This window comes from Triticum aestivum, chromosome 3A (genome assembly GCF_018294505.1).
Source record: "Triticum aestivum cultivar Chinese Spring chromosome 3A, IWGSC CS RefSeq v2.1, whole genome shotgun sequence".
Classification (NCBI taxonomy): domain Eukaryota; kingdom Viridiplantae; phylum Streptophyta; class Magnoliopsida; order Poales; family Poaceae; genus Triticum; species Triticum aestivum.
Genome location: NC_057800.1, coordinates 494,826,351 through 494,841,091, shown reverse-complemented (window position 1 = coordinate 494,841,091; position 14,741 = coordinate 494,826,351).

Sequence of the window (14,741 nt, the reverse complement as noted above, 5' to 3'; positions counted from 1 at the left end):
GGGCAAACGCTTGCTAGTATTCAACCGTTTGGGATTGATGAATTCATTACCGACGGGATCCCTAGTGTGGTCTGTGTTCATCCGATCATCATCTACTTCTTGTGCTAGCTTGATGCTAAGTTTCCATTAATTGATGGAGTTTTATGAACACGCCACCATTTCCCACCATTTCCGCACCTGTTTCCCGCCACCCTGCTATATTGCACATAGGGGGAGCGCGACGCATGGAGGCGAGAAGCGCAGCCTGTAGCACATCCACCATTTCCAAGCATGCCAACCCACCAAAGCGCCACCTCTGCCATCAACCTCGTCAACGAGGAAAACAAGCAGGCGCCATGACCTGTTGAGGCCGAGGCGCTCCCCGGCAACACGATGGACGATGTTGTGATGCGCGTCATCGCCAGGGTTGAGCAGACCTTTGGCGCATGGCGCTTGAGTGCCACGGATCAAGATAGGCATGTCAGCACCGACAGGCTGCAGCTCGCCGCACAACATGAGCGATGGCACGCCGCAGAGCAAGCTAGGCGCGTCTGATGACCCACAAGTGTAGCGGATCTATTGTAGCCTTTTCGATAAGTAAGAGTGTTGAACCCAACGAGGAGCAGAAGGAAATGATAAGCGGTTTTCAGCAAGGTATTCTCTGCAAGCACTGAAATTATCGGTAACAGATAGTTTTGTGATAAGATAAATTGTAACGAGCAACAAGTAATAAAAGTAGATAAGGTGCAGCAAGATGGCCCAATCCTTTTCGTATCAAAGGACAAACCTGGACAAACTCTTATATGAAGTAAAGCGCTCCCAAGGACACGTGGGAATTATCGTCAAGCTAGTTTTCATCATGTTCATATGATTCTCGTTCGGTACTTTGATAATTTGATATGTGGGTGGACCGGTGCTTGGGTACTGTCCTTACTTGTACAAGCATCCCACTTATGATTAACTCCTATTGCAAGCATCCACAACAACAAAAGAAGTATTAAGGTAAACCTAAACATAGCATGAATCATATGGATCCAAATCATCCCCTTACGAAGCAAGCCATAAACTAGGGTTTAAGCTTCTGTCACTCTAGCAATCCATCATCTACTTATTACTTCCCAATGCCTCCCTCTAGGCCCAAACAATGGTGAAGTGTCATGTAGTCGCCGTTCACATGACACCACTAGAGGGATGACAACATACATCTCATCAAAATATCGAACGAATACCAAATTCACATGACTACTAATAGCAAGACTTCTCCCATGTCCTCAGGAACAAACATAACTACTCACAAAGCATATTCATGTTCATAATCAGAGGGGTATTAATATGCATGTTGGATCTGAACATATGATCTTCCACCAAGTAAACCAACTAGCATCAACTACAAGGAGTAATCAACACTACTAGCAACCCACAGGTACCAATCTAAGGTTTGGATACAAAGATTGGATACAAGAGATGAACTAGGGTTTGAGATGAGATGGTGCTGGTGAAGATGTTGATGGAGATTGACCCCCTCTCGATGAGAGGATCGTTGGTGATGACGATGGTGATGATTTTCCCCTCCTAGAGGGAAGTTTCCCCGGCAGAACAGCTCCGTCGGAGCCCTAGATTGGTTCCTCCAAGGTTCCGCCTCGTGGCGGCGGAGTTTCATCCCGTAAGCTTGCTTCTGATTTTTTCTCGGACGGAAGACCTCATATAGCAGAAGATGGGAATCAGAGGGCTACCAGGGGGCCCACGAGGCAGGGGGCGCGCCCAGGGGGTAGGGCGCGCCCCCACCCTCATGGCCAGGGTATGGGCCCCCTCTGCTATTTTCTTCACTCAGTATTTTTTATTATTTCCAAAAATAACTTCCATGGAGTTTCAGGACTTTTGGAGTTGTGTAGAATAGGTCTCTAATATTTGCTCCTTTTCAAGCCTAGAATTCCTGCTGCCGGCATTCTCCCTCTTTATGTAAACCTTGTAAAATAAGAGAGAATAAGCATAAGTATTGTGACATAATGTGTAATAACAGCCCATAATGCAATAAATATCGATATAAAAGCATGATGCAAAATGGACGTATCAACTCCCCCAAGCTTAGACCTCGCTTGTCCTCAAGCGAAAGCCGAAATCGAAAAATATGTCCACATGTTTAGAGATAGAGGTGTTGATAAAAATAAAATACGGACATGAGGGCATCATGATCATTCTTAGGATTCATATGATCTCTTATGCTAAAGTAACAATTCAATCACAATTTCAAGTATGAATCCTAAACTTCGTTGAGAACCAACAAACTCTAATCTTAGTCATTGAGGCAATTGCAATTTATCATAACATAGGAAAGAGTCAATATAAGAGCTTTTCAGCAAGTCCACATACTCAACTATCATTTAGTCTTTCACAATTGCTAACACTCACGCAATATTTATGGGTATGGAGTTTTAATCGGACACAGAGAAAGATAGGGGCTTATAGTTTTGCCTCCCAACGTTTTACCTCAAGGGTAATGTCAACCATAATAGTTCATGAAAACTCACATCCAATTAGCTATATATATCTAGATCTTTCCAACACATTGTGCTTGCCAAAGGATAAAATATAAACAGAAAGGTGAAGATCACCATGACTCTTATATAAGGTAGAAGATAAAAGTTAAAGATAGGCCCTTCATAGAGGGAAGCATAGGTTGTCATGCGCTTTTATGGTTGGATGCACAAAATCTTAATGCAAAAGAACGTCACTTTATATTGCCACTTGTGATATGGACCTTTATTATGCAGTCTGTCGCTTTTATTTCTTCCACATCACAAGATCGTATAAAGCTTATTTTCTCCACATTAATAAGTCATACATATTTAGAGAGAATTTTTTATTGCTTGCACCGATGACAACTTACTTGAAGGATCTTACTCAATCCATAGGTAGATATGGTGGAATCTCATGGTAGAACTGGGTTTAGGGATATTTGGAAGCACAAGTAGTATTTCTACTTGGTGCAGAGAACTTGGCTAGCATGAGAGGGAAAGGCAAGCTCAACATGCTGGATGATCCATGACAATATACTTTATCTCAAATATAAGAAAACATGACCCATTACATTGTCTTCCATGTCCAACATCAACTCTTTAGCATGTCATATTTTAGTGAGTGCTCACAATCATAAAAGATGTCCAAGATAGTATATTTATATGTGAAACCTCTCTTTCTTTATTACTTCCTATTAATTGCAACGATGACCAAAAGTATGTTTGTCAACTCTCAACAACTTTTAATCATCATACTCTTTATATGTGAAGTCATTACTCTCCATAAGATCAATATGATCTCTTTTTATTTCTTTTTATTCTTTCTTTTTCTTTTATTCACTCATAATCATAGCAAGATAATCAAGCACTTGACTCAACACTAATCTTTATTATATAGCTCACGGACTCAATTACATAGAAGGATCATAAAGCAAAACTCACAACTAGATCATACTAAAAATTTATTCTACTAGATCAAGATATTACCAAAAGGATCGAACTAAGAAAAACGGTAAAGATAAAAGTGATGGTGATACGATACTGGGGCACTCCCCCAAGCTTGGAAGTTGCCAAGGGGAGTGCCCATACCCATGTGTTTATATCTTCTTCTTTGTTGGTGAAGAAGATGATGGTTTTGATGATGGCGCAGGCTTCTTCCTTAATTTGCACTTGAGGACAGAATTTTGATTCCTCAGATCTTGAATCTCCTGCTCCAGGCTTAATATCTTTTTGCATAATTCCTGCTTGTTTTCCCGCAAGAGGCAAAAAGGGATAAACCTGATCTTAAGTTTCTTTGCTCTATCAGGAGGCTTGACTTTTTGAACTCCACATGCATGTCCCCAGGTTGAGGTAATGGGTCTTCATCTTCATCTCAGCTCGTCTCCTCCTTTCCCTTGGGTTCATAGTCCTCTTCTTCTTCCGTAGTCCAACCACAATGCTCCGCATCCCCATAGACCTTAGGATCTGCAAGGTAATCAGCCACATAGCTTTCTCCTTCCGAATCCTGGGACGACATGTTGCTCTAATCTGCAGCAGGACAACTCGAAACAAAGACATGAGATATTTGCGTGATACGGTGGTCAAAACCTTTGGGAGATTATATAATGAATTTTTACCGACCAAGAGGAGTATCTTGCCAGAAAACAGAGTCCGGAGAGCGCACGAGGTGCCCACAAGGCAGGGGTGTGCCCAGGGGGGTAGGACGCGCCTTCCACCCTCGTGGAAGCCTCGTGTCCTTCCCGGACTGCTTCTTATTTTTCTATTTTTCTAAATATTCGAAAACAGAGAAAAATTGCCATTAGAACCATTTTGGAGCCGGTTTACTTACCGCACCACATACCTATTCCTTTCCGAGGTTTGAAACGTTCTGGAAAGTGTCCCTTATGTATTCCTCCGGGGTTACAGTTTCGATAATATTATTTAAACATTTATAGGATTACCTGAGATATAATGTTTAATTCTTTGACCGTTCACCACCTTCGGATTTGTGCCTTCGAAGTTGTTGATTTTTATGGCACCGGAACGATAGACCTCCTCGATAACGTAAGGACCTTCCCATTTAGAGAGAAGTTTGCCTGCAAAAAATATTAAATGAGAGTTATATAGCAATACATAATCACCTACATTAAACTCACGCTTTTGTATCCTTTTGTCATGCCATCTTTTAACCTTTTCTTTAAACAGTTTGGCATTCTCATAGGCCCGAGTTCTCCATTCATCAAGTGAGCTAATGTCAAATAACCTCTTCTCACCGGCAAGTTTGAAATCATAATTGAGCTCTTTAATGGCCCAATATGCCTTATGTTCTAGCTCAAGAGGTAAGTGACATGCTTTGCCATAAACCATTTTATACGGAGACATACCCATAGGATTTTTATATGCAGTTCTATAAGCCCATAATGCATCATCAAGTTTCTTGGACCAATTCTTTCTAGATCTATTAACAGTCTTTTGCAAAATTAATTTGAGCTCTCTATTACTTAATTCTACTTGACCACTAGACCGTGGGTGATAAGGAGATGCAATTCTATGATTAACATCATACTTAGCAAGCATTTTACGAAAAGCACCATGAACAAAATGTGAACCACCATCAATCATTAAATATCTAGGGACTCCAAACCTCGGGAAAATAACTTCTTTAAGCATCTTAATAGAGGTGTTATGATCAGCACTACTAGTTGGAATAACCTCTACCCACTTAGTAACGTAATCAACAACAACTAAAATATGTGTATACCCATTAGAGGAAGGAAAAGGTCCCATATAATCAAAGCCCCAAACATCAAATGGTTTAATAACAAGTGAATAATTCATATGCATTTCTTGACGTCTACTAATATTACCAATTCTTTGACATTCATCACAAGACAAGACAAACTTACGGGCATCCTTGAAGAGAGTAGGCCAATAAAAACCGGATTGCAATACCTTATGTGCAGTTCTATCTCCAGCATGGTGTCCTCCATAGGCTTCAGAGTGACACTTGCGTAGGATCTGTTCCTGTTCATCCTCAGGTACACAACGTCTAATAACACCATCTACTCCTTTATAAAGATGTGGGTCATCCCAAAAGTAATGCATTAAATCACAGAAGAACTTTTTCTTTTGCTGGTATGTGAAACTAGGTGGTATAAATTTAGCAACAATGTAATTAGCATAATCAGCATACCTTGGAGCAGTACGACAAGCATTTATGACACTTAATTGTTCACAGGAAAGCTATCATCAATAGGTAGTGGGTCAATAAGAACATTCTCTAACCTAGACAAGTTGTCTGCAACGGGGTTCTCAACTCCCTTTCTATCAATGATATGCAAATCAAATTCTTGTAGCAGGAGAACCCATCTAATAAGTCTAGGTTTAGCATATTTCTTTTCCATAAGATATTTAATAGAAGCATGATAAGTGTGAATAGTTACTTTAGAATCAACAATATAAGCACTAAACTTATCACATGCAAATACAACTGCTAAAAATTCTTTTTCAATAGTAGCATAATTTCTCTGGGCATTGTCTAGAGTTTTACTAGCATATTGAATAACATTTAATTTCTTATCAACTCTTTGTCCTAGAACAGTCCCTATAGCATAATCACTAGCATCACACATAATTTCACAGGGTAAATTCCAATCAGGTGGCTGAACAATAGGTGCAGAAATCAAAGCTTTCTTAAGTATTTCAAATGCTTCTACACAATCATCATCAAAGACAAAAGGAATATCTTTTTGTAATAGGTTAGTCAGAGGCCGAGAATTTTTTGAGAAGTCCATAGTGAGCCTTCTATAAAAACCGGCATGACCCAGAAAACTTCTTATACCTTTGATGTCCTTGGGACATGACATCTTTTCAATAGCATCAACTTTAGCTTTATCAACTTCAATACCTCTTTCAGAAATTTTATGCCCCAAGATAATACCTTCATTAACCATAAAGTGGCACTTCTCCCAATTCAAGACAAGGTTAGTTTCTTCACATCTCTGCGAAACTCGATCAAGGTTGCTCAAGCAATCATCAAAAGAGGATCCATAAACAGAGAAATCATCCATGAAAACCTCACAAATATTTTCACAAAAGTCAAAGAATATAGCCATCATGCATCTTTGAAAGGTAGCAGGTGCATTACATAAACCAAAAGGCATACGTCTATAAGCAAAGGTATCGAAAGGGCAAGTAAAAGTGGTCTTAGCTTGATCATCAGCTGACACAGGTATTTGAGAGAAACCAGAGTAACCGTCTAGAAAGCAAAAATGTGTATGTTTGGATAATCTTTCTAGCATTTGATCAATAAAAGGCAAAGGGTAATGATCTTTTTTAGTAGCTTTATTTAATTTGCAGAAATCAATTACCATCCTATAACCTATAATAATTCTTTGCGGGATCAATTCGTCTTTATCATTAGGAACAATGGTAATACCTCCCTTCTTAGGGACACAATGGACAGGACTTACCCACTGACTATCAGCAACGAGATAAATTATACCTGCCTCAAGGAGCTTTAATATTTCCTTTCTTACCACTTCCTTCATCTTAGGATTTAGCCGTCGTTGGTGATCAATAACTGGTTTGGCATCCTTCCAAATTTAATTTGTGTTGACTTAGAGTGGGACTAATGCCCTTAAGATCATCAAGAGTATATCCAATAGCAGCACAGTGCTTCTTCAGAGTTTTCAATAATTTCTTTTCTTCATGCTATGAAAGGTTAGCACTAATAATAATAGGATATATCTTCTTTTCATCAAGATAAGCATATTTAAGAGTATCAAGTAACGGTTTAAGCTCAAACACGAGATCACCCTTGGGTGGAGGAGGATCCCTTAGGATTTCAATAGGCAAGTTGTGTTTAAGAATAGGTCCTTATTTAAAGAATACTTCATCTATTTCCCTTCTTTCATTCATGAACATATCGTTTTCATGGTCAAGAAAATATTGTTCTAAAGGCTCATTAGGAGGCAGAACAATAGAAGGAAGACCAATAATTTCATCCTTACTAGGTAATTCCTCATCACGGGGTTGTCCTAGTAACAACATCCTTTTCGCAGTCTATCCTAGCATTAACAGTATTTAAGAAGGGTCTACCAAATATAATGGGACAAAAGCTATATTGTGGGGAACCAAGAACAAGAGAATCAGCAGGATATTTAACCTTCTCACACAAGACTTCAACATCTCTAACAATCCCAATCGGTGAAATAGCATCTCTATATTGGCAAGTTTAATTGTAACACTGATATCTTCTATCTCAGTAGGTGCAATATCCTGCATAATTTCTTTGTATAAGGTATGAGGTATTGCACTAGCACTAGCACCCATATCACATAAGCCATGATAACAATGATCTCCTATTTTAACAGAAATAATAGGCATGCCTATAACAGGTCTATGTTTATCGTTAGCACCAGGCTTAGCAATTCTAGCAGTTTCTTCACAGAAATAGATAACATGCCCATCAATATTATCGGCCAAGAGATCTTTAACCATAGAAATATTAGGTTCAACTTTAATTTGCTTAGGGGGTTTGTGTGTCCTAATATTACTCTTGTTGACTACAGTTGAAGCTTTAGCATGATCCTTAATTCTAACAGGGAAAGGTGGTTTCTCAACATAAGCAGTGGGAACAATAGGATCATCATAAGTGATAGTTTTTTCTTCAACTTTAATAGGTGCAACTACTTTTGTTTCAATGGGATGATTATATTTAAACCACTTCTCCTTAGGGAGATCAACATGCGTAGCAAAAGATTCATAGAAAGAAGTTACTATCTCAGAGTCAAGTTCATATTTAGTGCTAAACTTACGGAAAACATCAGTATCCATAAAAGATTTAACACAATGAAACTTAGGTGTCATACCTGACTCCTTACCTTCGTCGAGATCCCAATCTTCAGAGTTGCGTTTAATTCTCTCCAATAAATCCCATTTGAATTCAATAGTCTTCATCATAAAGGAACCAGTACAAGAAGTATCGAGCATGGAGCGCTTGTTGTCAGAAAGCCGAGCATAAAAGTTTTGAATAATCATTTCTCTTGAGAGCTCATGATTGGGGCATGAATATAACATTGACTTAAGCCTCCCCCAAGCTTGAGCGATGCTTTCTCATTCGTGAGGCCAAAAATTATATATATAATTACGATCACGATGAACAAGATGCATAGGATAAAACTTCTGATGGAATTCCAATTTCAACCGTTTGTAGTCCCATGATCCCATATCATCACATAGCATATACCACGTCAATGCATCTCCCTTCAAAGATAAAGGGAAGACCTTCTTCTTGATAACATCATCGGGCATACGTGCAAGCTTAAATAATCCACAAACTTCATCCACATAGATTAAGTGCAAATCGGGATGTAATGTTCCATCTCCTGCAAAAGGATAGCTAGCAGTTTCTCTATCACACCCGAAGGAATTTCAAAGTAAACATTTTCAGTAGGTTGAGGAGCAACTATTTGCTCTACCGATCGGGGTGAAGATACCCCGAACAAGCCCCTCAAAGGATTACTTTCCATAGTAACAAGTGATAGTAAATTTCAGCACACTATATAATTTTTTCCTTACCAAATTCCACCTACCAAAGGCGCTTCACTCCCCGGAAACGGTGCCAGAAAAGAGTCTTGATGACCCAAAAGTGTAGGGGATCTATCGTAGCCTTTTCGATAATTAAGAGTGTCGAACCCAACGAGGAGCAGAAGGAAATGATAAGCGATTTTCAGCAAGGTATTCTCTGCAAGCACTGAAATTATCGGTAACAGATAGTTTTGTGATAAGATAAATTGTAACGAGCAACAAGTAATAAAAGTAAATAAGGTGCAACAAGATGGCCCAATCCTTTTTGTAGCAAAGGACAAGCCTGGACAAACTCTTATTTGAAGGAAAGCGCTCCCGAGGACACATGGGAATTATCGTCAAGCTAGTTTTCATCACGTTCATATGATTCACGTTCGGTACTTTGATAATTTGATATGTGGGTGGACCGGTGCTTGGGTACTGTCCTTACTTGGACAAGCATCCCACTTATGATTAACTCCTATTGCAAGCATCCGCAACTACAAAACAAGTATTAAGGTAAACCTAACCATAGCATGAAACATATGGATCCAAATCAGCCCCTTACGAAGCAACGCATAAACTAGGGTTTAAGTTTCTATCACTCTAGCAACCCATCATCTACTTATTACTTCCCAATGCCTACCTCTAGGACCAAACAATGGTGAAGTGTCATGTAGTCGACGTTCAAATGACACCACTAGAGGGATGGCAACATACATCTCATCAAAATATCGAACGAATACCAAATTCACATGACTACTAATAGCAAGACTTCTACCATGTCCTCAGGAACAAACGTAACTACTCACAAAGAATATTCATGTTCATAATCAGAGGGGTATTAATATGCATGTTGGATCTGAACATATGATCTTCCACCAAGTAAACCAACTAGCATCAACTACAAGGAGTAATCAACACTACTAGCAACCCACACGTACCAATCTGAGGTTTGGATACAAAGATTGGATACAAGAGATGAACTAGGGTTTGAGATGAGATGGTGCTGGTGAAGATGTTGATGGAGATTGACCCCCTCCCGATGAGAGGATCGTTGGTGATGATGGTGGTGATGATTTCCCCCTCCCGGAGGGAAGTTTGCCCGGCAGAACAGCTCCGCTGAAGCCCTAGATTGGTTCCGCCAAGGTTCCGCCTCGTGGCGGCGGAGTTTCGTCCCGTAAGCTTCCTTCTGATTTTTTTCTCGGACGAAAGACCTCATATAGCAGAAGATGGGCATCGGAGGGCCACTGGGGGCCCACGAGGCAGGAGGGCGCACCCAAGGGGGTAGGGCATGCCCCCCACCCTCGTGGCCAGGGTGTGGGCCTCCTCTGCTATTTTCTTTGCTCAGTATTTTTTATTATTTCCAAAATAACTTCTATGGAGTTTCAGGACTTTTGGAGTTGTGCAGAATAGGTCTCTAATATTTGCTCCTTTTCAAGCCCAGAATTCCAGCCGCCGGCATTCTCCCTCTTTATGTAAACCTTCTAAAATAAGAGAGAATAGGCAAAAGTATTGTGACATAAAGTGTAATAATAGCCCATAATGCAATAAATATCGATATAAAAGCATGATGCAAAATGGACGTATCAGCGTCCACGCCGATAGGCTGCGGATCGCCGCACGGCGAGACCGTTGGAGCGCTGCAGAGCGAGAGGCGCGACGCGCCGCACAGCAAGAGCGGATCCATCGGTGCTTGCCTGCTATCGACACGACGTCGCAGCTGGGTACATGTCCCGTCAGTACCCCCATTCCTCGCCCGGAGTGGGCAGAGGCCCTCAGTGCGGTACTTGCACCAGATGTCGGCCACGCCGTACGTCCACCGGACGCCCGCCGTGCCGTTCACATGGGTTTCGCCGTTCGCCTTGTCCGCGGCCCGCTGGATGCCAACGCGTTGGTCCATAGGCTCGACCGCCTCCTTGGCCGAGGTGTCCACCTGGGCGCGGTAGAGGAACATGGCCGTCGCATCCTCGAGCTCGTGATCTCCATTGAAATAGCCAACTTGGAGCTCGAGATCGCGCTCCAGATGTACCGCGAGCGTGTCGACCGCTTGGACGAATGCATGCACGAGTTAAGGCAGAGCCAAGAGCTACCCTAGGCAAGGGCTGCTGGTCATGTGTCTCATGGAAGCGTTTTATTTTGAAAAGTTGTTTCGATGTGGATAGCTTTGTATTCACATCAATCATAGTATTGCTCTGTTTCAATGTGTGTACTTTGTTTTTCCATTCTTATATGTTCTGTTTCAATGTGTGTATATACACTTTCCATTATGTATATCTGGATGATAATAGCTAGATTCAAATTAGTATGCAAAAACAGATAGAAAATGGAATTCATAATACACACACACACCCATATATATTAATTGTTCATTAGATCATCACAGAATATATATATATATATATATATATATATATATATATATATATATATATAATATCATCACATATACGTGATGATACTTAACTACTAGGTACAATGCATAAAATTGAAAACGAACAATACTAAAACTAATAATCCCTCCTAGGGCCAGTATTCCAGCAGCCCCTCGCCAGCAGCTCCCTGGTGCGCGGCGCCTTCCCAGGCGGAGGCAGTACTCCGACTTCTCCGCCTCGCAGCGCTTGACGTACCGATCTGCCTCTTGCTGGTGGACGCGTGCGACCGATCTTGCCATTTCGTTGGGTGCCCACCGGACCTCCTCGTCGGTGGCACGCTGGAGCTTATCGGCCCACCTCCATGCAATGACGAGGCACCCAGCGCCTATGACCTTCCTCGCGAAGTACCCGTCTCCGTACACCTCCTCGGCACGACGACGCGCCCGCCCCCAAAGCTCCGCCGCATCCTTTTTCCAGGCGGCATCACGGGCTTCACAGGCCGCCTGGTACCTGGCTTCCTCTTCAGCCATCTCCTTCTTGAATGCTACTTGCCTGGCTTTCTCAGCCGATGGCAGCGACTTCCATAGACAAAGATTGTACTGGCCCCAAAACCAATACAAAGTTGGGGGGTATGACGCAACCTCGTCAGGCGGCGCGTAGGAGTCCTCGTCGCTGCTAATCGAGTGAGCGTCCTCGGGGGGCGGCGACTCCTCGTCGGCGCGTGGGAAGACCGGCGGTGCCATGGCAGAGATTTGAGAGAGAGAGAGAGGGCGAGCGAGGGGAGGATGTAGATGAGAATGCAGGCGGGACGACATGAGCAAGGTAGTATTTATTGGCAGCCGGAATATAGATCGACGGGGACAGTACAAACGCCGGTCACTGGAATTTATGAGTACTATAGTTTGAATTACACACGATTCTCGCAGCAAAATCCATGTGTGAACATAATAGCTGACGGTTTCCAATACAGAATCGTGTCTGATTAATGATCCCCGCCATTCACCTACCAAACCTCGAGCCGCGAGATAGACTGCCAATCGTGTGGGGGCCGATTGTCTTGTCAGATCTTTACATTTTATTTTTTAAACACCAGATATTTACATCGTCTAATGATTTTTTAACTCGCGCACAAGTACACAAAAATATGATTTTTCAAACCGTTTAGGTTAGGCATTGCATATAGATGTAGTTCAAATTTGAATTACGGTCATTAAATGGTTAGAAAATCACTTAAATGTCTTTAAAAGGTCAAATGACCCCTGAAAATTTCCAAATTTTCACATGGCAGTTATATTAGTGCACGTTAAACGTAGGGAAAAATTTGAAGGCCGTAAGAGGAAGCTATCTCCCGTCCGTTAGCAAACATGCACTGTTCCCTCTCGGAACCACGAACCTTCTAGTGAGTTGCTCCGATTTTTGAGGGGTGTGTGTGTCCAAATTTTCGTCAAACCGGCCAATTTTTTACCACATCATCTTGGTGGCATGACATTAAATCAAGCAAGGTTTCATGTTTTTCTGATCATTTTTTTGGAATTAAAATGCCATGGCATGCACTCCATGCACGTGCCCATGCCTTGACACCAATATGTTTGAAAATTCATTCGAATTTACCGCACATGGAATTAACTCGCACACAAGTACACAAAAATATGATTTTTCAAACCATTTTGGTTAGGCATTGCATGTAGATGTAGATAAAATTTGAATTACGCTCATTAACTGGTTAGAAAATCACTTAAATGTCTTTAGAAGGTCAAATGACCCCTGAAATTTACCAAATTTTCACATGACAGTTGTATTAGTGCACGTTAAATGTAGGAAAAAAATTTGAAGGTCGTAAGAGGAAGCTATCTCCCGTTCGTCATCAAACATGCATTGTTCCCTCTCAGAACCACGAACCTTCCAGCGAGTTGCTCCGGTCTGTGAGGGGCGTGTGTCCAAACATTCGTCAAGCATGCCAATTTCTTTACCACATTATCTTGGTGGCATGACATTACATCAACCAAGGTTTCATGTGTTTCTGATCATTTTTATATGTTTTTGAATTAAAATGCCATGTCACTCCATGCATACGTATGCATGTGTCCATGTCGTGAGACCAACATGTTTGAAAATTCCTTCGAATTTACTGCACATGGAATTAACTCGCACACAAGTACACATATATGATTTTTCAAACCGTTTTGGTTAGGCGTTGCATGTAGATGTAGTTCAATTTTGAATTACGGTCATTAAATGGTTAGAAAATCACTTAAATGTCTTTGAAAGGTCAAATGACCCCTAGAATTTTCCAAAATTTCACATTACAGTTGTATTAGTGCACGTTAGACGTTGAAATTTTTTGAAGGCCGTAATAGGAAGCTATCTCCCGTTCGTCATCAAACATGCATTGTTCCCTCTCGGAACCGCAAACTTTCAAGCGAGTTGCTCCGGTTTGTGAGGGGTGTGTGTCCAAACTTTCATAAAACATGCCAATCTCTTTACCACATCATCTTGGTGGCATGACATTAAATCAAGCAAGGTTTTATGTTTTTCTAATCATTTTTTTAATTTTTGGGAATTAAAATGTCATGGCATGCACTCCATGCATGTGCCCATGCCTTGACACCAATATGTTTGAAAATTCCTTGAAATTTACTACACATGGAATTAACTCGCACACAAGTACACAAAAATATGATTTTTCAAACCGTTATGGTTAGGCGTTGCATGTAGATGTAGTTCAAATTTGAATTACGATCATTAAATGGTTAGAAAATCACTTAAATGTCTTTAAAAGGTCAAATGACCCCTGAAATTTACCAAATTTTCACATGAAAATTGTGTTAGTGCAAGTTAAACGTAGGAAAAAAAATGGAAGGCCGTAAGAGGAAGCTATCTCCCGTTCGTCATCAAACATGCATTGTTCCCTCTCGGAACCACGAACCTTCTAGCGAGTTGCTCCGGTTTGTGACGGGTGCGTGTACAAACGTTCTTCAAACATGCCAATTTCTTTACCACATCATCTTGGTGGCATGACATTACATCAACAAAGGTTTGATGTGTTTCTCATCATTTTTCTATTTTTTGAATTAAAATGCCATGTCACTCCGTGCATATGTATGCATGTGTCCATGTCGTGAGACCAATATGTTTGAAAATTCCTTCTAATTTACTACACATGGAATTAACTCGCACACAAGTACACACATATGATTTTTCAAAACGTTTTGGTTAGGCGTTGCATGTAGATGTAGTTCAAATTTGAATTACGGTCATTAAATGGTTAGAAAATCACTTAAATGTCTTGAAAAGGTCAATTGACCCCTAGAATTTTCCAAAA